The 25,605-nt window shown below is 42.1% G+C and overlaps 1 protein-coding gene and 1 long non-coding RNA gene across 7 annotated transcripts in view; both read left to right on the forward strand.

Moving 5' to 3' along the window:
* LMO3 (LIM domain only 3) overlaps positions 1-25,605 on the forward strand; it is a 60,010-nt gene that overhangs the window by 15,952 nt on the left and 18,453 nt on the right. The window lies entirely within an intron of this gene.
* Positions 1,259-6,072, forward strand: LOC137474879 (uncharacterized). Its single transcript, XR_010999542.1, has 3 exons — positions 1,259-1,803; positions 3,822-3,938; positions 4,934-6,072. It is a non-coding gene; the product is annotated as an uncharacterized lncRNA (long non-coding RNA).

Below are 25,605 nucleotides of genomic sequence, written 5' to 3' on the forward strand. Positions count from 1 at the left end.
CAAAACACAGCACAGGGAAATTTTCATGAGCAGAAAATCACCAATTTTATAAAGAGCAGAGTGTCTCTGGAATGTTGTTCCTTGGGACATTCTCCTGCAGGTCTTGAGTGAAGTGGCGTTCTGTAATAGTGGAATTTAAACCTTTTCATCCTTTCATTTGCAAAAATGATAATATCTCATGTTGGCACATAGCAGATGAAAGTGATAATTGCACAACATGTAAAGATAAAATATTTTGGGGGTGGGAGGTAAGAACAGAGAATATTATGCATGTTATTGTATCTTTTTTAGAGTTTTGAAGCGGGGTGGTGAGAGTGAGAATGTCAAATTGTACATTTGAATATACTGTAATTGACACATTGGACTAATTAAGGAAACACTATCCTACACCAGGAAGCAAATGCACCCTTGCTCTTGTATTGCTGCTATCACACCTTTGTTTTTAACAAAGCTCAGATGTGATGTACAGAAATAATCACGTCTCTCTCGATATTCTTATATATATTTTGATATAACGCTCAAAATGTTCAAAAGGCTTGAGAACCCAAGCTGATTTTTGTTCATGGCAAGTGTCCAAGCCATAAGGTTTTAGCTTAGTGGGTAGTGTTTATTATATTGATCTACCAGGAGATAAAATAAATATTATTTTATTCTATTTCATAATATTATTTCTTTGCAGATGCTTGCAAGAGAAATATGTATTGAAATTGATGCAAATAGTTTTGGTAATTACCCGCTCTGTAAATATGTTCACTCTAAGAAACAGAATTTAATATTCTTTATCAAATTCTAACACTAGTTCAAGTAACAATCACTGAACTTGGTTTTGTCTTTTAGATACATTTTAAGGAAGGATTTCTAGGTAGGGATAGTTCAAACGAGTTACAGGCTGTAGATTAGGGATGGAAATTGCAATCATTGTTAATTATTTTCTTATCTTTTGTCACTATCGTTGTTTCTACATAAATCTTGAGAGTTTTTTCCTGAAGTCAGGACTGAGCTCAATTCAGAGCTACTACTCTTTCTCAAAAATTGTACTAAAAAGCAAAATTTTAAGACAATAGAAAACTTACAAACTCATTTTCCCATAAAAAAACCAGACTTCATTTCTCCTTTTCTAATTTGTGTTAAACAAATTTTACACACAATTCAGAATTTTCTAGGATCTGATGTTTGGATTTACTAAAAAAACCTTTTCAAAGAAGTCTTTATAAGACTAATGTGTCTATCTACCTTATATAAAGTGTTAAGGAGGAGGAGGGCAATTGCAGTAACAAGCTGCTCTGCACTAGTTTTTGCTGGCTTCCTTGCTTAATCTGTAATCTGATACATTTAAGAATGCTTTATACCAAAATAACATTAAATCTAATCCTGCAAACATGTCCTACATGCTTGACTTGGTGTAGCCTGAATAATCCTATTGAAAGGTATAGGGCCTATTAATTTAGAAACATGCCTCAGCAGAGCCAAATCTTTACAATTAGAATGGCTTTGCCTGCAAGCCCGTCTTGAATTGCTGAGTCCTTGTTCTCTGTGTGTTGTTGACAAGCCTCCCTGGTCCAGGGAAAGCTCAAACCCAGGGCTCTCATCCTGGCCAGGCACTTGTTGCCTTGTCTAGGATGTCAATCCAAGTTCTGCCACCTGTGACAACCTCGCCTGTTTGTCTCTGACAGGAAGGATGGTTATTTGTATGCTCATCCTACATACCACTGCCCCAAATCAAGCTGCTGGGAATGGTTTAATGGTCCAAGTCTAGGCATGGGCTCTGCTCTCCACAGCTTTCCTGGGAAGCAGCACTTGGAGGTGGGACAAAACTTTACCAGAAAGCCCTGAGGTTTTGTGTTGATGCTCATGAACCTTGGGTTCTCGATTCACTTTCTCTTCATGCTCCAAAATTGCACTAATGAGCATGTGCTGTGTACTTAGCAGCTTTAGGCTTCTAGAAGAATATGTTCATTTTTTTTAAGATGCTGCATTCATACTATTTTATGCTTCATGTAGAAATAAAAAAATATTAAAATCCAGCGTGACATTGAATGCTTAGAACAGGGCCACTAAAAAGTCAATTAAAATGTATTCTTTCTGCTCAGAACATCACTTACTAAAACAATCTTAAAACCTGGAGGAAATGCTGCACGCACTGCAGCAAATGTGCTGGTTTTAATGAGCCTGGCTGTGCTGTGAAGTTAGCCAAGAGCGCTTCCCCCAGCACCTCCTCACCTAATTCAGTCATAATGCGGAGTGAACTGCTGGGAAGGGAGTCAGAGAGCAAAACAAAGAGCACACATCCAACGCTGGGTGTCTTCTCTGCTCTTCTGAGGCCTTTCACTCCGACCCCTGATGGGTCCCAGGCAGGGTCCCAATTACTCTCTGTCCCCAAGTGCAGCACAGCCTGAGCGTTTTCCTATAACAGCATCTTTCTTTATTCTCCCTGTTCCTCCTAGGTTCTCACCTGATAATTACAGGTAAATCATACAAGTGTGTTTTGTAAGAGCACCCCTGAAAAACGTGGGGTGGGTGGTAGCACCCAGTGCAAGTTATTCAACAATTTGGCCACGGGATATTTCCAAGCACAGCCTCTCCCTGCTGTGGTGAGCAGGTGCTTGCTTTCATCCACCTCTTTTCCCTCCTTGCACAAATATACCTCCTCTGCTACAAGAGCCCTGAGGTTTACTCTGAGTAAAAGCCAGTATATATTTGCAAAATTTACTGTAATTTGCCAGATTATCAGTCTTGATAGGTATGCACTGTGTCTGAACAAATAACTCCAGCATTAACTTTCCTGAGTAATCTTGTTATTAATCACATAATCTCACTATGGTGGCAGATAAATAGTTTTCTTCACGACCTGTTGAAAAAGTAATTTTTGTCTATTTTATGTATGTGCTTGTAAAAATATATGTGTAAGGTTATTTTAGCAGACAAGCAACCACTTTATAATTCTGTCTGATTTAACCACCATAAATCCTTTGCTTCTCAGACCCAGCTCTTTCTCCTTATCCTTCCGGGTTTAAGGTGTGCTTCATGAAGAAGTTAGTTCTTGCCACCAACTCCCACGTGCCTCCTGTTTGGCTTATTTGTGCAATACTGTCAATATTATATAACAAGCATACTGTTGCTTTAAGCAGAGTATTAAAATGCTGGTATGGGGGACAAGTATTTCTTACCCACTCCTTCTCTTCCTCCCTCCCAAAAAAAAAAAAAAAAAAAAAAAAAAAAAAAAATTGGAATGAGAAAGAAACAGATTTAGAAAATGATTGCAAGCATGTTAAGTTTCCCAGAAAAAAATCTTGCCTGAGTGGAAAGATGTTTTTGTCACTGTAAGCCTGGAAACCACTATCCCTGCAAGGCACTCGGGAACTAACCCTCTCACCCCCAAATTTTGAAGAACTGTTTTATCCATGCTTTTAAGCCCTGGTTCTTCGGCTCCTTAAGCTCTAGCTGAGCTCTTGTGAAACCAAACCTAATCTAGACCTGGTGTGTTTGCTGAGAAAAGGCACTGGAGAGCATCCTTCCATCGCCCCTGTGCTGCAGGAGCTGCCAGCAGGGCTTTGCTGTCCAGACTGGGTGCTGACACCCAGAGATGGCATCTTCCCGACAGGAGGAATACAGCAGATACCAGCAGAGGTTTTGCTGTCTCCTTCTTGGTTTGCTCCAGTTAAAAAAAATCCAGTTTGTTAATCCGTCCTCGCTGCAGAGCTGCTTGCTGAAGGCAGGACTGCTGATGGGTGGAGGATACATGTGAAGTTCTGTGTCTGCCCCTGCCTCAGGGACGGTGTCTGGTGATCCCCCCATCCCTTCTTCCTTCTGCTGTGTACAAGGGGGAGGAGTAGGCACAGCTCTGCTGTTCATAGGAAGAAACAAGAGAAGTGGAAGGGCTAACAGCTGCTTGCCCCGAAATTTCAGCATGCTGAAAATGACAGATGCGCCATGCCAGTGTAAGTGACCGTCCTTCCTCATCACCGGAATTTGGGAGGAAAAATTATTAAATTGCAAATTTAAGAAAACTTGTCAAGAGAAGACAACATCAGTTGTCTTTAGATGGGACCCCTGCTTTCTGTTCCTAAAACTAAATGCAGCCACCAAGACTTCTGCATCTGGACAGATCACTCTTCCGTAGATTTGTACTCCTGCTGTCAGTTTTCCATCCTCCCTCTGCTCAAAATGAACACCAGCAAACTGGGCAACTCCCCTCTTCTTAGGGATTGGGAAAGAGTGACAGTTTGTGTGCTCCAAACTGAGTGGTTTTGCTGCAAGATTAATTCTGGAGATCTTCTGTCATTTTGGATGTGGAGGAAGGGATGAGGGGGGCTCTGTGTGTGTGTGTGTGTGTGAGCAGAGGCTGCCCGCTGCATGCAGCTTTGGTAAGGAAGAAATCCCTGTTGAGAGCAATCCAACATTCATCTGAGTTCTGTATTGCTGCTGCCACAGCTTCCCCCTCCCTCCAAAAGAAAAACAAACAAACAAACAAAAAAAAAAGCAAAAAAACCCCAGACAATTCAAAAACCACGAGAAAAAGTTCCTATCCCATTGTACTAGCACCACATGCAGCAAGTCAAAAGATGGCTAAATTGTGGCAGCAGACAGACATTTGGCTCTGCCAGATTTAAAAGGTCACCACCAAAGGGCAGGCCAGGAAAAAAGTTCCAGTAAAGGGGTAAGAAAGAATAAAGGCCTGAATTCAAAGCATGCTGCTGTATTTGTCCGAACATAAATGATGTCTAGTCACACACATGATATTTTTATCAAATGTTTTTCCTCATGGTCCTAACTGCATTGAGCATGCTGTTGTTGTTTCCTTAATGCAATCTCCAAAGGTCAATCAAGTTATAGAGTCAGGCTGATAAGATTAGATATTACTTTAAAAAATGACCAAAAACCCGTGTTTGGAGGAAGGCCTGAGTCCAATATAATTCTGTCTGGTTTGCTCCAGGTCACTGTGTCTTTTCCTGGAAACACTGTGTAAACTGAACCCATCTACTTTAGCTCCAAGAGTGTTTCTCATCTCTGGTGATGGCTGAGGTATCTGCATGTTCTTGGGGAGAGATGAGGGAGTCTTCTGGCACAGGACAAAAATAAAATGACACGTTCAAGTGCTTTTTTTTAATGCTCCAGGGAGATTTTACTATCTGAATTGTGTGCAGTGAGCAGGGATTTTTCATTTCATACATCATTCACGACTTGCTGCAGTGATTCCAGAAAGTCCCACAAGCCAAGTCGCTGCTTGCACCGAAGCACAGAATTTCTAGTTTGTGAGTTATAACAACGGATCTTAGAGCTTTTTTAATCTTCACCCAAAATTTGTGGTGGGGAGGTACAAGAAAGGGAGTTGTGTCTGAGGATGGTGAAGGATACGCAGTAATGACTATCGAAAAATCCAGCCTGCTTTTAGCTTCTCCTGCTTGCTTGTTCTCCTCTGCTACGAGCTTGATGCACAAGGGAGGAGAGCAGATCTCCAGCTTTGTCTTTGGTCTGCACATGAAAGTCTCATGGTAGCACTAGCCAAGGACTTGGTTTTACATTAGGCTGCTGCACTGACACAGAGCTGTGAGCAGCATGTGAAGTTTGTCTCTGTTTTTACCCCCACATGCATTTATTTAGGAGTAGTCAACACCTTTTCCAGCATTTGCAAAGTGTCTGGGATGGAATACCAAAGGTGAGGTGATTTAAATCTAGTTTTATGAGTATTTCTCATCTGCTTTAGAAGCTTTGTAGCAAACGCATGAATATTTAATTGCTGTAGTAAAAAGCAGGTAGGGGCAAGCCTCTTCTAGCAATGTCACCTGTGAATGCTGAAGTCAGGCTGGCCTTCTGTGTCTGTCAGCGGGGTTGGAGTGAATGAATGCACAAGACTCTGGACAGATGGGTGAGCATCTTGTTACTCAGCAATTACGGCACGTGTGCCCACCGTGGGCTTCCTGGCTTTTTCTGTAGTCTCAAGAAATCCAGCAACCTAATTACCTGGCAGTCCTTATAGATCAGCTGTGTTAAAGACACAGTTGTCACTGATGCCTCAATATTGCATTCTTTAGAAATGAAGGAGTGGAAATGGGTCAAATAATTACTTCTTTTTTTATTTCTTTTGGTGCAGAGAGCAGGGCTGCTGAAACCCCTTCCCCACCATGCTGTGAGAAAGGGAGAGGTGGGAGAGGTCAGGCTGCAGATCTGACACGTAATGGCTGGATGGGTAAAGCAGTGAAGGCTCTGGGCAGTAGCTCCCTGAGCAGCGCTGGCTGATGTGGCAGCACCTAGGATTCTCTCCCAGCCTCCCTGGTACTTTTTTTCCTAATAGTCTCCTGTAGCCCAGTACCATCCTGCTCCATGACCTTTCCCTGCATCCCCAGTTTTTCAGCTCCTTTCTGTCAGGGTGAAGGAAGTGCTGGTGGGAGCCCCCTCAGACAGGTCCTACTGGAGACATACCAGTTAGGAAAGAGTTAAATGTGTTGAAGTGCACAGCCTGTGCAGGTAGCTCTGCTTTGCATACTCAGGGACCTGTGGGCACTCAGAGAAAGGCAGGAGCTGATGGCTCAGCAGGAAGACACCAGAGAGCCTTGAGCTTGGACTGTGAGGGGACAAAAGCCCAGGGGTTCTTTAGTTAGGGGTCCCTCCTCAGAGGAACCAGCTCAAAATGTTTGTGTTACTGCGCCCTGAATAAATTGCTTCACGGATCCAGACACCCAGGACTCTGCCACGGGGAGCCTGGTCTGGCTTATGAGTGTGGGGAACCACACGGGAACTGTCTCTGTCAGGTCACTGGGGCTGCCCCAGTTGAGCTTTAGTTGCAGCTCAGCAGCGTGACTGCCAGAGTGGCTCCTGCATGGTTGGACAGGGAAGTTTCCTTAAAAAAAACCCAGGAATTTTTTACCCAGAGCCGAAATTTCAACCTAAGAATCTTGGAGTTATTTTTGTACACTTACAGACCTGCACTGCCAAAGGAACTCAGCATAATGTTGCCAAGTCTCTCCTGAACGCCTGCTGTGAACCGTCCTTTGGTTCTGCCAAAGCAGAGTTTGTCGGAAGGGCCCTTGGATGGGAGGTTATGGTTGCGCTTCCCCATTCTTATGGCAATTCCCTCTCAGTTGGATATAGGGCCTGCAGAGTCCATTTATCCTGTTCCAGCCCCTTCATCTGGCACTCGGCACCTACAGGAGAGCAGGAATCTGAAAACAGGCTTTGTTATGACAGAGATCTCCAGATCTTGTAGCAGATGTTGCTGGTGAGAAGCAGTTTTGTTCCAGCCAAACCTTCTTCAGCTCTGCTGAGAAGATGCATAGAGAATCTCATAAGGCTACAGGCTTTGGCAAGGAAACTCAGCATTTACCAATGCCAGCTCCTCTCTATATTTCTTTTTTTGAAGGCTATGTAGAGCAAATGATCTCTTCTCTGTCTCTGTGAAACAGCTGTAAATTTCTCTTCCTTTAACCCCCCCCAGCCATTAAACAGCACTGACAACAGCCAACAGTTATCAGATGCAAAATGAACTATGTGCCTGGGATAAAGAGTTGTGTATCTGCCTCTCCTTGATCGATCCACTGGACGTTTTGTATGCCAGGGCTTTCATTTAAAATATTCTGAGGAAGAAGAAATCCCTGGTAATTTCCATAACAGCCTTTTAAGAAGTCTTGTCACCTTTTAAAAAGACATTTGCTTCCCCCTTTCCCTCTCTCCCTCCTCAGCTTCACATCCTGCTTGTTTTAACCTTATCCTCTGGATTCAGACTGCTGCTTTGGTGTGTGCTGCAGACCTCTCTGCTTTGGGCCCAGAAGATCTGACCAAGATGTTTTCAGCTTACTTTCGATCAGTGGTGGTGACAATCCCTTTCCAATAATTCCCTGGCACTAAAAACCTTTCCTGATTTTGAGGGAGGAAGTTCTGCCATACATTTGAACCTGGGACTGCAGGATTTCTGCCCAAGGTGTCTGTTCCCTTGGAGCTGAGAAAATGTCCTGTTCTGGATGTTAAAATAGAGAGAACTGAGAGCTTGGGAGTGATCTGCCTACAACAGAAAATGGTTTTGTGGTGGAGTAAATTTACCCAGACTCTCTAAAAAATTAAATCGATCTTGCTTGTTTTCTTTCTCTGACCATGATGATTCTACCTCCAAAGGGAGGGGGAAAGTCATATTTCTTTTAAGGATCAATTAACAAGTGAATAATGTGTTGGTTTTTCATCTGAGTAATTTTGTACACTTTGACTGATTTTATTCTCCTGAATAATTCCCCGCACCTGGCCCATTTATGGTGCTTACAGTTTAAGGTGCTGCAGGAAAGTCATGTTTGAGTCCAGCAAAGGCAGTGAGGCCTCCCAAAGTGCTCCACAGTCCTGCTGGTTTTTGGAATGGGAGAATTGTGCCGGTGTTGAGCCATTTATAAATCCACTCCCAGCCTACCCGATGCACAAAAAGAGGGGTTGACCCTGCTGCACATGGCTCACGTGAGGTCGTGTACAGCCGCCTAAAGTGTGACAAAGATGCCAGAGAAAAGATTCTCAGGGGTGGTCCCTTGTACCTAGAGGGCACTTCATGTGCATGAGCACTGGGAAAGTTGTTTTCCCAAGCAACTGGGAGTATAACAATCTGATTAACTATTGAACTGCAGCCCCTACGTAAATTCACTGTGAATTTCGGAACTGCTGCTATCACAATCCCTGTTCTGTAAAATCACAGGGATGGGTGCATTTCCCACAGAAAAATTGCCATTTTCCCCTCTCCTCTTGCCAGGATGCTATTAAGCACAAAATGTCTTTATTTTATGAAATTCTTGTCCCTACTTGTTTTGGAGAAAAGGGGCCTGTTTTAAGGAAAAAAAGAGAAAATTGATTACAATTCTGTTAGTTAAGCAGCTCAGCGAAAGGTTTGTTATTTTGTTTTCACTATTAAAATATCCCCTAATCCACCTTGCTGGGTCTCTACCGCTCTTGTAATATTCAATCAAGCCCTTGTTTTGTGAGAAATGTGACAATGCGTTGTTGGCACTTTACAAACCTACAGCCCTCGGCAATAGATAATGAGAGGCAGGGTTTTTTCCCTGTGCAGGACACAATGAAATTTTAGACAGATGAATGCTAAGAGAACCCTATGTACCAAAGGCAATGTTTACTGCATGTAATACATATCATTGTTTGTCTCCTGTAGTGAAAAATACTTGTGTCACGCTGTTAAAATGTACTCCTGACAGAACAGAGCTTGCTATTATAGGGTCCATTGCTTAAAAAAATGATATACTGACAGAAATACAATTTAAGAAAATTTAACACCAAGGGTAGTCGACCATGTAGGCTACTATTAAGGGGCCAAAACTCAAGGCTGTGGTTTTATTAAAAAAGAGGGATAGTTTATTTGCTAGTAGTAGGTAAAGTTAAAAAAAAAAAAAAAAGAAAAAAAAAAAAAAAAGCATAGAAGGGAAAAAGGAAAAAAATCAGCTTGCATTCACTTGGTGTCTGGCGTGTAAAAAATTAATAAAAGCAACAGTTCAATAAGATTTTATTGCAGAAATGTTTAAGTGAAACAGTTTAGGAATACTTCAGATTTGTAAACAGTTCTGCTGCGGAGCATTGTAGCACCACAGTGCATAACCAATTGTTGCTTCTGGATGCAAGGCACACCCAGTGCTTTCCATAAAATGAGTAGTGAGTCCTGGTTAATTTGAATCAGTTTGTCCATATTTGTCTTTGGTTTTAGAAGCAGAGTGAGCTTAGCAGTTCACTGTGAACAAATGCTGTGTTGTGGCTAACCTGGCACAGTTAAATCGCCAGATGCTGGCTTTAAGTTAATAGTGGCCAACTTACTGGTGCCTAATTAGGATCTAGAATTTATTTGGCCCTTCCCAGTTCTTCATTGCAACTTTCTAATTGCTGCCTTGTGATGTGTAAAAGTCTGTGGGGCACCAACAGGCCATTTGGTTTTTATCTGCCTTCTGCAAGTATTTAGCAAAATCACAACTTGGTGAAGGAGTTTTAGCTTCTCGAACACCGACTGTACAACCCTTGTGCAGAAGATAAACAGAGTTATTTCTGTATCTGATAGGTCCAGCAAAGTGTAAAATGCAAGTGTCTGAGCCCTCGGAGCTTGGAAGCTCCACAACAGGTTGCTTTGATTTTTTTCCACAGAATACCATGCCATTTTTGTGTTCATCAACTCAAAATCTTCCCCAGCGATGAAAGGAATTGAAAGGTTTAAGTGAAAGAGCAATAGAACATGTACATTAAGTCATTTTTTAAAAGTGAACATTTATTCAGATGCTTCTTATTTTAAATGGAAAACATGGAAAATTCCCTGATATCACCCAGGAATAAACTGCATTTTTCATTAATTACATTTGGTCATCAGGTAAAAGAAAGTCACAAAAAATAAATGAATATAACAATGCAGGAAGGTTTTTTTTTCCTCCATCAATGCCATTAGAGGTTTAAATTTGTTGTTGTTATTGTTCCTCATTTATTTCCCCCTTGTAATAGCTTTATTTCAGCTACTAAAAGAACATTTTGCCACGCTGATGGGAAGATTAATACATTCACCTCTGTACAAAAAATCTAACAAACAAACAAAAAGCCTTAGAAATAATTCTCTAATTATTTAGTTTTATTCCTGAAGATTGCCAATGACATAACACTATTTGTATGAATTAATTGTTAACCCTCCTGCCATGAAAATATTGCAAGTCTGTGTGTGCCTTTTAAAGCACATCTGGAAGATGTCCTTTGAAGATTTCTGAATTTCTGAACTCTGAGCCTGGAGGTGGTTCTGCATATAAAATTGTGTTAAGTGATGTCATCACTCATATTTTTGTGGTCTCAAGGCCTAAATAGTTGTTAAACCATCAAGTTAATTGATTATTGTTGAAGAAAAATATTTATTTTTACACAAGATTTCAACAGAGTTTGAAAGAGATGGTGCCAAATTTAAGTTCTACTGCATGCTCTAAAGAAATATTTCTGTTGCAAGCAGTTTATTTATTGCAACTATAGGTCTGAAATCCATTTTCTTTTGCTATTCATAATTTTTTCTCTTTGTTTGCTTTTCACATTTCTCAGAGATTAGGGCAATAAAAGCCAACGAAGCCAATTTTGGTTTTGTAGTCAATTTTACTTGTAGGTTTGAATTCTGCAATGTGTGGGTGTTCCAGTATGCATTAAAATTATTCAATATTTCAATATAATTTTTAACTGTGGGGTTGTTTTGGTTTTTTTTTTTTTATTCTATCTCACATGCTGTGCAAACAGAATTTTTGTATTTTTTAAAAAAAACTTTTATTTCAAACATATGTACATACATTTTTTTGCTGAGTAATTCCTTTATGGAGAACTTCCTTTTATAGTAGTGATTACTGTAGGCGAAATAATAATTCAAGTATAAACACAGTGTACCTTTTTTTTTGGATAAAACCTCAAAACAAGAGCAATCAACCTTTCCAGCAGTCTCACATCTGGCCAGCTGTTGAACCACTCCACCATGGGGAAAGGTCACCAGTGAGTGTTGGGAAATGACCCCAAAAAAATACTGAGGGGAAAAAGAAGGTTATAAATGCATTCACTGTGGAATTGGACGTGCACATGGAAGCAGCAGCTGAGAACATTCCGAACATATTTCAATTCCTTTAATTTCCAGAGGCCGAGAGGCTGCTGGGAGGGTGAAACCACTGAGGTTGAAGAGCCCCACCATGTGAAGCAGGTGTAGAAACCCCCTTGTAATTTATGGATGGCTGGAGTGTTAGTGCACTGTGGACAGTGCTTCCCACCCTGATCAGAACAATTCCTTACTTGCCACCACTTTCTTATGCTTTCCCTAGTTTTGCTGATTTCTCCGATGTTTGTCTGGTGCCTTGATTTCAAATTCTCAGTAATGGTGCTGCTGCTGAGACCTGGGTGGGACCCTCCTCGTGCCTCTGCAACTGACAGAGGAAGGGATGGTGGGGTCTGAAGTGGTGCAGGAATTGCAGAAAGATGCACGGCTGGTTCTGTCAGAAGATTTTGTCATGCCAGACAAGGTACTAGAGAAGACCCGTGGTTGTAACTACAAGAGCAGAACTAGTAGGAGATGATACACCTGTTGTGCATTCACAAAAAAAAAAAAAAATCCTCACTTTTAGATGTGTTTTTACATTTTCTGTTTGCTGTAATGTGGATATACTCTGCTGTGTCCCTGTGCACGGCAGGGGGCTGGAACTGATGATCTTTAATGTCCTTTCCCACCCAAACTTCTGTGATCCTATGATTCTACACACACGTGTGTAAACAAAAAAAAAAAAAAAAAAAAAAAAGAGAGAGAAAGAGGATAATAACTATTGCCCGTTTGGTGCCAGTCCTGCAAGTCTTCCTAATACAAGTGAACCTACTGAGCACAATAAGAGTATTTGCTTGCTTAAAAATTGCTACAACTTTTTGCAGAGATGCTTACGGTGCAGTGATATGACACAGCAACACAAAGCCTCTCCCTGGTGAGGCAGGGAGCTCTTACTGTGACTCTGTTTTATACACAGCTAGTCCTTGTGTGGAGCTGCTGCTGCTGGGGGTGGTGTGCTTCTCCCTCCGCGCTGTGCCTGTGGCTCACCAGGAAATGCCTCCATGGAGCCCCTTTAGCGCAGGAGCCCTGCACGAGGCTCGCGGTTACAAAAGGAAGGGCCCACAGAATATTTCACTTGGGTCTGTTTGGCCCTGCAAGTGAGGGGTTGAACGGTGTTACCATTACCCCATCTGTTCTGGAAGCTGGCTTTCCTCCTCTTCCTAAGCCTGCCTAAAAGAATTACTTCAGGGGTCGGTGCTGGGCACAAGGAGTGAGTTTTGCCTAACTTTCTCACTGAAACTGGACGGTGTTGCAGATGCTGGGGGAGCATGGAGATAAATCACCCTAGGAATAAAAACTGTTTGGGATTTTTTCCTGCGTTTCAGCTGTTAGATCAGCTTCTATTAAAGCAATTAGGTCAACAGTCATAGATTTGACCTGTGATTCTCCTTCCTCCGTTTCTTTTTTCACAATATATGATGAATTTGACAGGAAAATCAGAAATGTTGTGGTTCCTTTTCTGCAAACAAATAATTGATTAAATGTGAGATCACAAAAATTTCAAGTGAATTCTTTTGAACATAGAATTTTGTCATATGCTTTTTGTCCTAATTGAGATGATCTGATAATGGTGCCTATAGTTTTCCATGTATGGGCTGAGTTATTGGTAGGAAAAAGCTGTCATTCCAAGGATAGCATGCAATATTTAATTTCAGCTAATATCTGTGCCAGGAAGCATTTTACTGTGGCTGTTTGCAAATATTCAGTGATTATAAACCAGCCATTTACACCGTTGAAACAAACACAGGTGCAAATGTGAATTTCTGTCCTGTTCTTCCTGAAATATTCACTGATTCTGGAATTTCAGGTCTGCTCAGAGATGCTGTGACTATGTAAAAAAAAAACAAAATAGCATTTGATGGCAAACAAAACCCTTTTTGTTGGAAAAGAGTATGGAATCAAAATAAGCTGAAAAGAAGTATTTGTTTTGGAAATAAATAGAATATATGGAAGACTATGGAATTATAGAGCAATGATCCAGGGGAAATAGCTCTAACTGCAATAAGCTGCACACTATTACTCCAGACTATGGGGTTTTTTTCTTTCTACATTTTATAATCTATGAATTGAGATATCTTGGATAATTAAAATACCCTTTAATTAGTTTTAAGAATAGGAGAATTTAATAGGCCTGTGGGAACACTCTAAATAAAAATAAAAATGCTAAGCAAAGCCTAGTTAACAAGCAGGCTTTTTCATTAGGATAAAACACTTCTCCCTGGTATCAGACATTTGTTCCATTTGTACATAAGTTTGGGGTTTTTTCTCCCAGACAGACTCTTACAGTGTGGTAACACATGGTCCAATCCAGGAAATTGGTGTGGATATGATTCATCCCTCTGAAGTCTGCAATCTTTTCTTTATAGAGCTAAGGAATATTCAACACTATGAAAACTTGCCCTTCTAGAAATATTGACATTCAATATTGGCAAAATACTCCTAATAGGAATATACTGGATCAGTACAATAAAACCATCTAGCATGAGTGGAAAACCCATATTTGTACAAGCACAGCGTGTAAAGTGTTACTCTATTTCAGCCTAGAAGGGTTTTGGTCAGCTCAGTCAGAAATAGCACCTCTAACCTCTATGGGTTTCCTGGCAGGTATATAAGGAGCACATGGCAGAATTTGTGGCCATTATGTGCATGAATGATCCATCAATAATTTCAGGTCAATTTAATACTTGCAAATGAATAGTGGGGAAATCCCTTAATAGAACTTTCGGGAAGAGTCAGAGGGAAAAGCTGCCTTTTGCTTTTGCTTGGGTGGGGCAGCAGCTGACAAAATCCCTGCTGAGCAGTGGCTGCATTAAGCTGTACTTTGTGAGGGAAATTCTGGGTCTAGCAGGGCAGGCCAGGCCTATGTGGGCTATTGCCATGGTGCTGGCTTGCAAGGCTCTCCCTCTGTCCTGCCAGGCAGGGCTGGCCTTGGGTGTGCTTCATATCTGATGTGTAACCGATTGTTCCGAAATGTCTCCCTGCCCTCTGATTAATACTTCTCCAGCTTCAATTAAAATGTAGCATGAAGGGCTTTGGCCTTATTATCCCCCCCTTTACGTGCATGTCTGTAAAGAGGATAATTTTCTTTTTTTTTTTTTTTTTTAATTAAAATCATCTCAAGTTGCCCTCTCTTGCTAAAATGAACCACATCAAAATGAAGAGCTTGAGGCTAGATTTCCAAAGAGTTTGGACATGAGAAACCACTGAGAATTTTGTCTGCCTGGTTCTCAAAATCCCGAGTTCCACCCCAAATCTCCTAATGTCAATTTATAGGACAATTTTTCATTCAAGAAATTAGGAATAATTGTGCTGTGCAGAGCTGAGGACTGCTGCAGCTCGAGCCTTTTCTAGTTGGTTGTGTGCTGCCTGAGGTATGAGTACAGTGGGTCCAGTAGAGTAGCCAATTACAACACTAAATTTTGAACAGGAATATCCCTTATAACCATTCTCACTACATTAATAAATAAGATTTTGGCAGGCTCTTTTCTAAAGGGGCCTGTCCTAATCCCCTCCCTTACAGGTCTTGCAACCAGTAGCTGGTTATAGAAAGGGAAAGATTCCTCTGTTGCTTCACCTATCATCATACATCACCCTTAATATAGACTTTAAACTCACCTCTTAAGCTACGAAGCATCACAGAGTCATAGAGTCACAGAAAAATTCTGGCTGGATGACACCTTAAAGATCACATAGTTCCAACTCCTCTAAAAAACTTCCCACCTAACTTCACAGGTGATAGGAAAGGCAGAGTAGACCATGTATCAACAGAACATGTCCTAAATTTGTTACGGTGATCATGCCAAATACCACCGTAAATCCTCAGAAATGTTGCTAACTATCAGACTGGAAATATTGGAAGCCCCTCACTACAACTTAGAAAAAGTTTTGTTTTTCAAATCTAACTGGAGCCAAAAGGAAAATGCACTCCAGTGGAAGATGAGGCTTGAAACCTGGGTGGAAAGGTGAATTGGGTCAGGGTCTGCACAAAAGTATAATGTGTTAAGTGAGAGTGAGTAACTATGCACAGGGATGGACCTGGCTAAAACAAAATAAAAGCCTGAATAGCAGAGAAAGGTAACAATAAAAGAAATAGCAATAAAACGGAGAGAAGATTATTAGAATGAGGTAGAAACAGACAAAGACAAAGGACTGAACAGTTGTAGGGAGGAATAAATAAAAGATCTGCAATCCAAGTTAGCATTTTATCTAATGGCTTATATTTTGCTGGCAGAAACAAGATGGAAAAGACTGAGTCAGACACCCCTGTGATTTTCACTACTTCCTATTTCTCTAGTGGGTATATTTTGGAACTTGAAGCTTACAGTACTGGAGCAGGGATGCTGAAAATGTTATCCTTTGCTTAACTGTGCTTCAGTCAGGTCACCAGCAATGGCTTGGAGCAGTAGTAGCTCCTTTTTGGTTGGACAACATCTAAAATCTTCTCTACACTGACAAAGGCCTCCAAAAAAGTGCAGGAAAATAGAGAATACTCCTTCAGTGCCGCCAGACTTCTCTCCCTTTAGGGTTATGGGTGGGTGGCACGCATGGGAATGTGCGTCTGTGGAATATTTTTCAGAGGTTTTATGGAGCAACAGCTGCTGGTACAGGTGCCAGGACAGATCTGACTGGGCTTTGCTGCACCTGTGGCAGGGTATATTTCCCCAGGGAGGGGGAGATTCAGTCACAAACTCAGGGTGACCTCAAGTTCGGAGGAAGGGCCTGAAAATGTCCAGAGCCATCCATGTCTCTCCTCCTAAGGGTGCCTTCTCCCACATTGCTCACTTGCATATGTTTGAGCAGCACATTTTTAAGAACAACCTTCCCCTACTGCTTCCATGACAGAGGTATTGCCTTCCAGAAACACACATGGAGACACACACACGTGAAGATGCATAGCCACGGACTCGGTGCAACAGGGAGGGCCAAGGGGCTGCTGTGTTGGGCAGAGCACATTAAGCACAATCCAGTCTGCCTCTTCCCTGCCCCTCAAACTGTCTCAGTATTGCACCTCCTTGACTTCAGCAGCCTGCACCAGCCCTAGAGCAAGGCAGCCCTGGGATATGACAGAGGGAGTCCAGAGCAGGATGCATTTACCTGCTCCAGCCCCTCAGTGGAAGGGGATTGCTTCGTTGACACTTTCTGCTCTCCTATCGCTCCCCATTGCCGCAGCCTGTCTGTGCTGGCAGCAGTGCCTGCTGCTCACTGCTGCAACAGGCAGGCAAGGGATCAGCTGCAATATCAGCTCATCTGCAGGGGCTCAGAGTCGTAGCAGCAGCAGAAACCAAACAAAATACCTGTTTCCCCTTCTCCAGAGTGATGCCCAGGAATGCTGGCTCTGCCATCCTGTTCTAATCTGTCGTGCCTGGTGTCTGGCAACAGGAGCAGAGGAACCGGTTTCGGAGGGAGGGTGGGGAAACAGGGTGAGACAACTTTTGCTGAGTTAGTCAAGAATTTCTGGGGTTAGGGATATTGCAGGTGGAGGAAGATTTCGTCCCGATCTCTGCAGTTATCTGCTGTCATGTCTGAGATGTAATTTGGTGACCCCGTTCCAAAATACGTGAAAGGCAGTGTGTAGTGCAATACATACAGTATATGTGATCTACAGCTAGATGCGATTCCTCATGTAATGATTTCTGCTGTTGCTTTGAGATTTTTCCTCTACTATTCTCTCTCCATATTTCTATCAAAAATATTCCATATTAAAGCCACAGAGAGATATTTCTCACAGAAGGTTCCCTAAGTTTCAGGGGGAAAAGGGACTTACGTAAAGTAGTAGACATGTCGGGTCTGATGTGGGTTTGCTTTGCCTGTTAGCTTTTTATTCCTGAAAAAAACAAAAGCTAGCTCAGGTTTCCCCAGAAATTTCAAAGTAAATATGGAAATACTCTCCATATAATGCCTTGCAGTCTCTCTCCAATACTTTTTACTCTAAATTATATCTTGCTATGCCCTGACTTTGTGAAGTCCTTCTTCAGATCTGAATAAGTAGAGAAATAAAGTCTGGATTTGATAGTCCTATAGAGCCTGCTTTCATATCATCATATAACAATGTATGCTGTTTAGGAAAGATTTACTCAAGCCTTTATAATATCCCCCTAAACGTTTGCCTGTGAGTGTCTCCACTGAATTTCAGAGGCTGACAACTCCCATCCTGCTATATTTCCTCCTCAGCTTAAATTTTACCTCAGTGCAGCTCAGGAGGCCCCTGCTCTACATAAATAACAGATAAATTGACAGGACAACCTTGACCACATTGTGGCTGCATCTCCTGACACTATGGAAAAATAAGAACTTCTCTCTTTTAAAGTAGATGCATGCTGAGGACCGTGGGCCAGGAACTGTTGAGTTTTAATCCTAGATGGGATTAAATCCCAGACTGTCTCTGTCACCTTGATCAAACTGCTGATGAGGGGGATTTTCAGGAGTGTAGAAGACAGGCATTCCCCCCATGATTAAAAGGCCCAAGAATTCACCATTTTACAGCCCTTTGTGCTCTGAATCCCCCCGCTTCAGTCTCTGTTTCTCTCCAAGGAAGGCTTTCCAGTCCTGCAGGGCTGCTGGCAGCACTTGGGAGTTAATGGCTGGAGCCCAAAGCGATGCTAAAACTGCCCCTTTTTGGGTGTCTTTGAGCAAAGGCAGCAGCCCCCAAACACCCTCCTTTCCAGAGCATTTTGCACATGCCCGTTCAGCCCGGAAGAAGGAATGAATTCCTCTAACTGCTCCTCTTGAACTGCGAGAGCCCGCCTGATCTTTTAGAGGGGAGATGAAGGTGGGCTGTGAGATGGGAGCCGCCAGCTCCTGCCTCTGGCAAGGCGTGCCTCCGCCGCCCGGGCGTGTTTGGAAAGGAAAAGGAAAGCTGGGGAGCAGCAGTTACCCACACGGGGCGTGGGCTCCCACCCTGTAACACATCCCTTTCCTATCAGGACTTGATGGAGACGGAGCGGGGCCCCATCAGGTGCGACAAGCCCTGCTGCTCCTGGCGTGGAGCGGCCTCCAGACGGCGATTTGGCGACGTCAATCTGGTCATGCTTGATTTGGACACTTAACGTGCTAGAGCGGGGTCCCTCTCCCCCCGATCAACCCCTCCATTAGCGAGCTGCCTCCTGGAACGGCCTTGTTCCACAGTCCCTCCGGGCCGCTTCAGGGGTCATCTGGGTGAGACAAGTCCAGCGCCAGCTCCAGCTCCAGCCAAGGCAAGGGGAGCTGAGAGATTTCCCCAAGACATATAACCCTTTTTCAAGTTGTTTGCTTTCATGGGATTGATTCGTGGCACATTAAGAAGCTTAAGGCTTCGGTATCTTCTTTAAACTGCCCACCTTATCGCCTTGACAGCTGACAGTTTGCTGACAGCCGGGGTGTAAGCAGAGATAACTAGTAGGTTAGTACACACACACACATATATATAATATATGAATATTATAGACACTGCCTGCTATTTTCTGCCTAAAAAGGGGATGTGGGGGAGCTTGTCGTCTGTAGTCTCCGAGGTTTTGGTTAAAGAGCAGCCTCTGTGAGCAGCCACTAAGCAGATCTGGAGAGGTGTACGGGGGGTTGCCGATACCCAGCTGCAGTCAGCACAACATAATAAATAGGCAAATTTATGTCCTCGTCTCCCAAATTTCTTCCCATTCTTTATTAGGGAGCAAACTATTGTTACATTAAATATTCAAACTACACCAAATCTCAAGGGCTTTCCTTTCCCACAAAGTGTTACCAGTATTCATGCATACGAAGAACAGTAACCCATATACAAACGGCACCTTTTTTAATGAGCAATATATGTCAACATGACACCTTCTTATGAAATGCAGCTTTTTAGGTTCTGCCTTTGTGGATGTAATAATTGAGATGTTTCTAATATATGCAGTTACATTACCTGCTCGTTGTTTGCGATTTTGTTCCTCTCCCAAGTTTGTACTGTTTATAATGCTTCAAGCATTTGCCTCAATTCATGCTCAGATTTATTTAATTAGAAATATAATTTTCTGCTACATTAATTATAAATTTGAGTGAGACAGCACAGAATTTCCTCAAGCATTCTTTTTAGAAGAGGAACAAAAATCACAGAGAGCGAGGAAGAAGCTATAAAACCAGATGCAGGTGTAAAATAGCGATACCTTGAAACCTGAAATATTTAATGAGTACACGAGGAAAAAAATAATTATTTATAATTATTTAATTAATGTATCTTCTTATTGTAGTGCAACATTTATCAAAACAACTGGGTTAATGTCAGAAAAATGTCATGGTGATTGCTCTTAGAATCTGACATATTTCAAAAGCACACATGTGAACAAGCCCTAAAGATGCTGAAATCTGAGTTTTGAAAATTATATTATTTTTTTAATGTTTATATTTTGCTTGAAATATTTTTCCCAAAGCTGTAATGTTTTGGGGTTTTTTTCGTGAATGTGTTGATGATATATAGATACCAGCAATGCATATGCATGCAGGATGCAATGTATATAGTGTATGTGCTTCTTCAAAGTACCCTGATGCTTTGATTTGTAACTGTTTAAGGTTTTACTTAAAATTCTGAACACTGCACAGAGCGTAGCCATTTCAATGGAATACTTCAAATAGTAAGTCCTAAAGGTGACACAACAAAGGAAATACCTTGGATACTGCAGCTTTTATTTATAAAGGAAATGCTCACACAGTCCAATGAAGGAAAACTTTACCTGTTTCCATTTCTATAGGAAGAGCAGTTCCATTAAACCAGTGCTTTGTTGCAGGAATTTGCAAGCGCATCATATGATTTGTAGGAGCAGAATGAAATATTTGCATGCCATCTAATGGATTGATGCATGTCCTTTATTCCTCGTTTCTGAGCACCTTCCTTATTGCAAACATTTAAAAAAAGGGAAAAAAAAATCATCCCACTCACCGTGCAGCACTCATCTTGCAGTGTTTTTTCTTTAGAAAGGAGAAATCCCAAAGACAGGACGAGGAATTATTGTGTTGTGTAGTGGGGACAACATGGTTCTTTCCCTTTTTATTCTCTCCAGTGAAACTGTTTTTGCTGTTTTTATTTTGCACACTCACACACATGCACATGCAGGCACATCTAGTTTAGTTCCGTGGGCAATTTCCCTGAAAGCAAGTGTCTGCTAGTCTGAGTGCCATATATCTGAATGTCATTCCTGGGCAAATGCTTATGTCAGTTAGTAGCTGCTATAAATACATTTATATTTTTCATAGTACCTATCATTCAGGACTCTTAAGGGACTTTTGCACACCAGGCTTCCAGTTCTTTTAATGCAAGGTAAAGATGGGAAAATTGAGGTGCAAAGTGGGGATATTTGCACAAGGCTGCTTCGAAAGGTACTGCAGGGATCAGCAGAGACCTCTAAATTAAAAAAAAAAAAAAAATTACTGTACCTTGGCATTCCTAGTAGCCCCTTTGGTAACTGCTGGACACTCATCTGGACAGAACCAGGCTGGCACGAGGGGCCAGAGCTCTGCCAAGGGACAGTGACACGCCTGCTCAGGAAACGTGGCCACTTTGGGGCTCACCATGCTCTGTGTCATCTTCTCTCTTTTCTCCGTGTGCTCTTTTACAGCTCGTGCCATAGCTCTCCTTCTCTGCCCAGGTCTCCAGGGTGATTCCCATGACCAGTGAGGTTTCTGGGCTGGGGATCACCACCTGAGAAAGTGCAATTCTCCTGGCACGTTTGTTGTATTCCTGGATCCATATCTCTTAGCAAAACAAGACATGGAAACACAATGTGAACCTTGTGGCTGTACTTCCTACCTAAGCACGTCTTTGCCTACAGCATCACGGCATGAAAGAGCCTGCTAATGATTCTTAAATGTTCATTACTGTAGATCTTCTCCCAGAATATACTTCTCACCTTGAATGACCCATGTGTTGAATTTTAACTAAGGGAACCCATGATAGTAAGTCTGTCATGATGCTGGCTTTTTTTTTTCCTCTCCAACTCTTAAAAGCTTTTTATTATAGGACTGCTTAAGGCATTCTTCAATTAGCATGTGCTGTATTGTGGCTGGAACAGCTGTTTACCATTTAATAAAGCATGGCATAATTTATTTTCAGAGTCTAGCAACTGTCTTTGCTATTGCACCAGGGGAGGAACACAGTAACTGCATTGTTCACAGTGCTGATGAAAGAACTATAGACTTTATTATATGACCTCACAGAACTATTAACTTACCCCCCACTTATATTTCAATATGTATTTACCTGACAGTCTGTGCATTGATTTCTTACCCAGAGATTCTACATTCTCAGTCACCTCTGGGGCAGAATGAAAAATGTCTATGTTTTATGTCCCTCACATTAGGCAGCTAATTATATATTTGTACCTTAATTTCCTTCCCTTCCCCCATCTCCAGGGGCAAACTCCATATGCACCACTTAGACCTTTTTTCCTTACTCAGTGGAGAAACAATAGAGGTGTTGGGAAATGACAGAAGCTTGGCCACTGCTCATTACTTTTCTTCCTAGATCTCTTCTTCCCTTTGTGGGTGGATGAGTTTGAAGTGCACCTTAGTAGCACCTCTGTGGGTTTCTGCTTCCTCTGCAGCCGTGTGGGAGTTGCAAGTGACAAACTCATCCCATCCCTGCTGCAGGGGACACTGGTTCCCTCCTAGGAGGGACTGCCAGTCCCCTGCACCGTGGGGCATCAGGTGCAGGATGCTAGCACAAGGACTGGCACCTGCTGCATGGAGCAGCACCCACGTGCCCTGGGAGAGCATGAGGGTCCCTCCCCTCCACCCCATTCCTGTCTATCCTGCCAAAGTGATCAGTGAGCCGTCTTTGAGATCAGTCCTCCAGGTGAGAGGAAAGGAGGGCAGGCGGCAGACAGAGCTCAGCAAATGCTTTGTCACGACTGAAAGGCACAGGCCCAGTCCTGGGTGACAGCCACGCGGTGCAGGACGCAGCACAAAGCTGCAAACAAGCTTCCAGGTCTGGGAGCAGTGTAGACACACCTCAGTGGCAAGTGGCCCCTTAGCTGAACCATGAGCCTCCCAGCACAGCACTGCATGGCCGCAGCACTTTGTCTGAGCCTGTTAGACCTACCCCAGGCTGGGAGCCAGCTTGGGATATTGCAGTCTTACTCCTATGTGAGTTGGAGCATTAAATTTGGCTTTAAGTTGCCTGAGTTTGACAATGAAAATACGTCAGCTGAGTATCTGCAAATTTTTAGATTCAGCCTGTGCGTGTAGATGGATTTATATGCATGATTTAAAGTAAAGCATGTGTAGAAAGATGAAGTTTATATGGTTGCTTTGTAGAAATGGATGTAATATTGATGTTGACTTTACTGGTAGAAGTTTAAGAATGTCACGATGCATGAGTGGTGGTGCAAAGCAGAGCCCTGAGTGCATCGGGAGGTCATTTTTAACTTGAATTTATTTCCACAATATCAGGCATAGATCATTGTGCACCGTGCACAATCATCCCTGCTCTTCATTTGTGTCAATCAGAGTGGTTAAAGAAAATTTAAAATGAAACAAATTTGTGACTTGATTAAAAGCAGACAGTAAATTTGGTCAGAATACTCCTTAAAGTTGCATTTTAGCTTTAAACTGAAAGTTTGATGATCTGACTGCATGACTGAAGGGACAGGGTAGCAGACTGTGACATAAATGATGTAGCTATATTTGCTCCTAAGATGAACATGGTTTTTTTTAAGTTGTGTGATTTAGGCTTTGGAGTTAACACTCCATTGACTGAACAACAAAATTCCCACCTCCCAGAGCTTTTTCAAACCAGAGCTTTAGAAAAGTCTTATTACATCAATAATGTCTGGTCATGCTCCAAATTTTTCCAGGCAAAATTAAGGCTGGTAATACTTCCTTGAAATGAAAGCTTATATTGTTTCACAGGACACATATAATCTAATTAGGGAAGGATATAGAAGTAAATCTATATTTTGTTTTGAATGTCTGGTTTGGAGGTGCTTGAAAATGAAATTCATCCACATTAACTTTGCATAAGGAATTCTTTCATGCAGTCTGCAGAGTAAAAAAAAAAAGGCTTGGTTTCATGAACATCAGCAGATGCAGGACTGAGTTCAGCAAATAGTTTAGTGTAAGCAGATGGAACAAACTGGAAATCTACATTAAATTACAACCCACAGTGATGAAAGCAGTACATAAAGGCAAAAAGTACGTAGAGTACAGACAGGCAAAAAACCCCCCTCTGCATTAACTGTTGGACTTCAGTTTGCAAACAATGGCTTTCTTCTGCAACAGTTGTATAGACTAGAAGGGTTTGAGGAGTAGCAGCTTCACCTGGGAGAGATTTGCACCTCCTGCCTTCAGTGTGCAGGGCGAGCTGCTGACACACAAGTGCTAATCATCACTTGTGACCTGATGGGGCCAGATGGGATTTGCACATGCTGGAGAGCGAAAGGGGAAAGCCAAACACTGACACACAGCAGCGTGTCACCGTGCTCTGAGGCTGCAGCCATGCCCTGCTGGCACACTTTAGTCTACCTCAGATCCAGCCACCAACACAAATTTTTAGCAGGGCAGGCCTTAGAGAAGCACCACAGCTCACCCTCAGCAAAGTCAATCAGAGTGGGTAAGCAAAATTTTAAATGAAACTAATTTGTGACTTGATTCAAAGATGTGTTTCTGGGTGGCACACGCTGGGCATCCTCACAAACGGGGTTGGGAGTATCGGAGTACTTCCAACACCAAGTTAATCCTTCAGTCCCTGAGTTTGCTTTCAAAAGAAAATGAAGGGGACTGAGGTGAAAGGGTTTCTCAGCTCTAGTTTGGCAAAACTATTTTCACAGCATTACCAAACAAAGCAAGCACTGAATCTGCCTTTGATTTTAGCAGACATTTAAGCATGCTTCAGCAATTGTGTGTGAACACCTTTCTTAGCACGCTTAAACCAACTGGGCTGTTTTGTTTGATTTTTCTCACTCTTCACCTTTTTTGCAGTATCTGAATTTTGGGACAAGGTTTTTAACCTAATCTGGATAGACATCTAAACCATGTTATCTAACTGCTCCTTTGTTATGACACTTGCAATTTTACACTTCCTGAAATAATTCAGTGCCCAGACAGCCGAGCTCTCATGGAAATTTGTCCAGCTCATCACCTGCAGCTGGGAAATGTTGGAAATCTAGCTTGGAGTCCAAGGGCTTGGATTTGTTGAGCATCCTGTTCTACAACTTAGTAGTAATTCCCTCTTTCAACACCCCAGTTTTGTCAATAAAAGATTTTAAAATAAAGGTGCTTAGAGAAACATGTACAAGCAGGGCTGAGAATAGAGGACAGAATCCAGGACTGTTTCAAAAGCGGTCATTTTCTCCTGTGGTCAGCTTGTTCCCCACCTTTTTTCTTTCTTGCTGTGTAGTCTCTGATTATTGAACCAGAGTTAATTCAAGTAGAGCCACCAAAATTCTTTTGCTGGATACCAGCCAGGAGGGCTGTGGATGGGCTGGGTCGATGGGACCCCTCTGCTCTCGTTTTTTGTGTGGTTTAACTTCAGTAGGCAAAATGGGGCAGCTTCTCCTCTCCCCTTGGCTGGAAGCACGTTTAATTTTCAATGAGCATTTAGAAAACTGTTCCGGGGAAGGGAGGATGGGTGGGAGTGAAATAAGTTTTCCAGGCATTCATGAAAATGCATGTGGGACAAATTTACCTGCTTCCTTTTCTCTACAATTTGACAGGGAAGATTTTCAGAAATACCTTGTGGGAAGTACGAAAATATAGGCTATTTAAAGCCAGGAGTACTTGTGTCCCAGAGTCACTTTGAAATGTCTAAGAAATATCCATCTAATAATCTAAATAATTCTCAGCATGTAAAATTTACATGTTCTCAAAACTATGCTTTTCAATGTGCTTTGTAATCTAGATCCTTAGATAATCTTTTTGTCTCTCTCATTAACTTTTAGATTCTTTTATGTGGTTTTACGCTTCTCCAAATAGCATCTTATGTTGTCTGATGTATTTGCTAAGGGCCAAATTCTGTCCTTCAGTGCATACAGCTTGAATTGAAATCCTGAATAATACACAAACCTACTAAGGGAAAAAAAAGCTGATTGTCTATTTCAGTAAAT

Source organism: Anomalospiza imberbis, chromosome 5 (genome assembly GCF_031753505.1).
Source record: "Anomalospiza imberbis isolate Cuckoo-Finch-1a 21T00152 chromosome 5, ASM3175350v1, whole genome shotgun sequence".
Lineage (NCBI taxonomy): Eukaryota > Metazoa > Chordata > Aves > Passeriformes > Viduidae > Anomalospiza > Anomalospiza imberbis.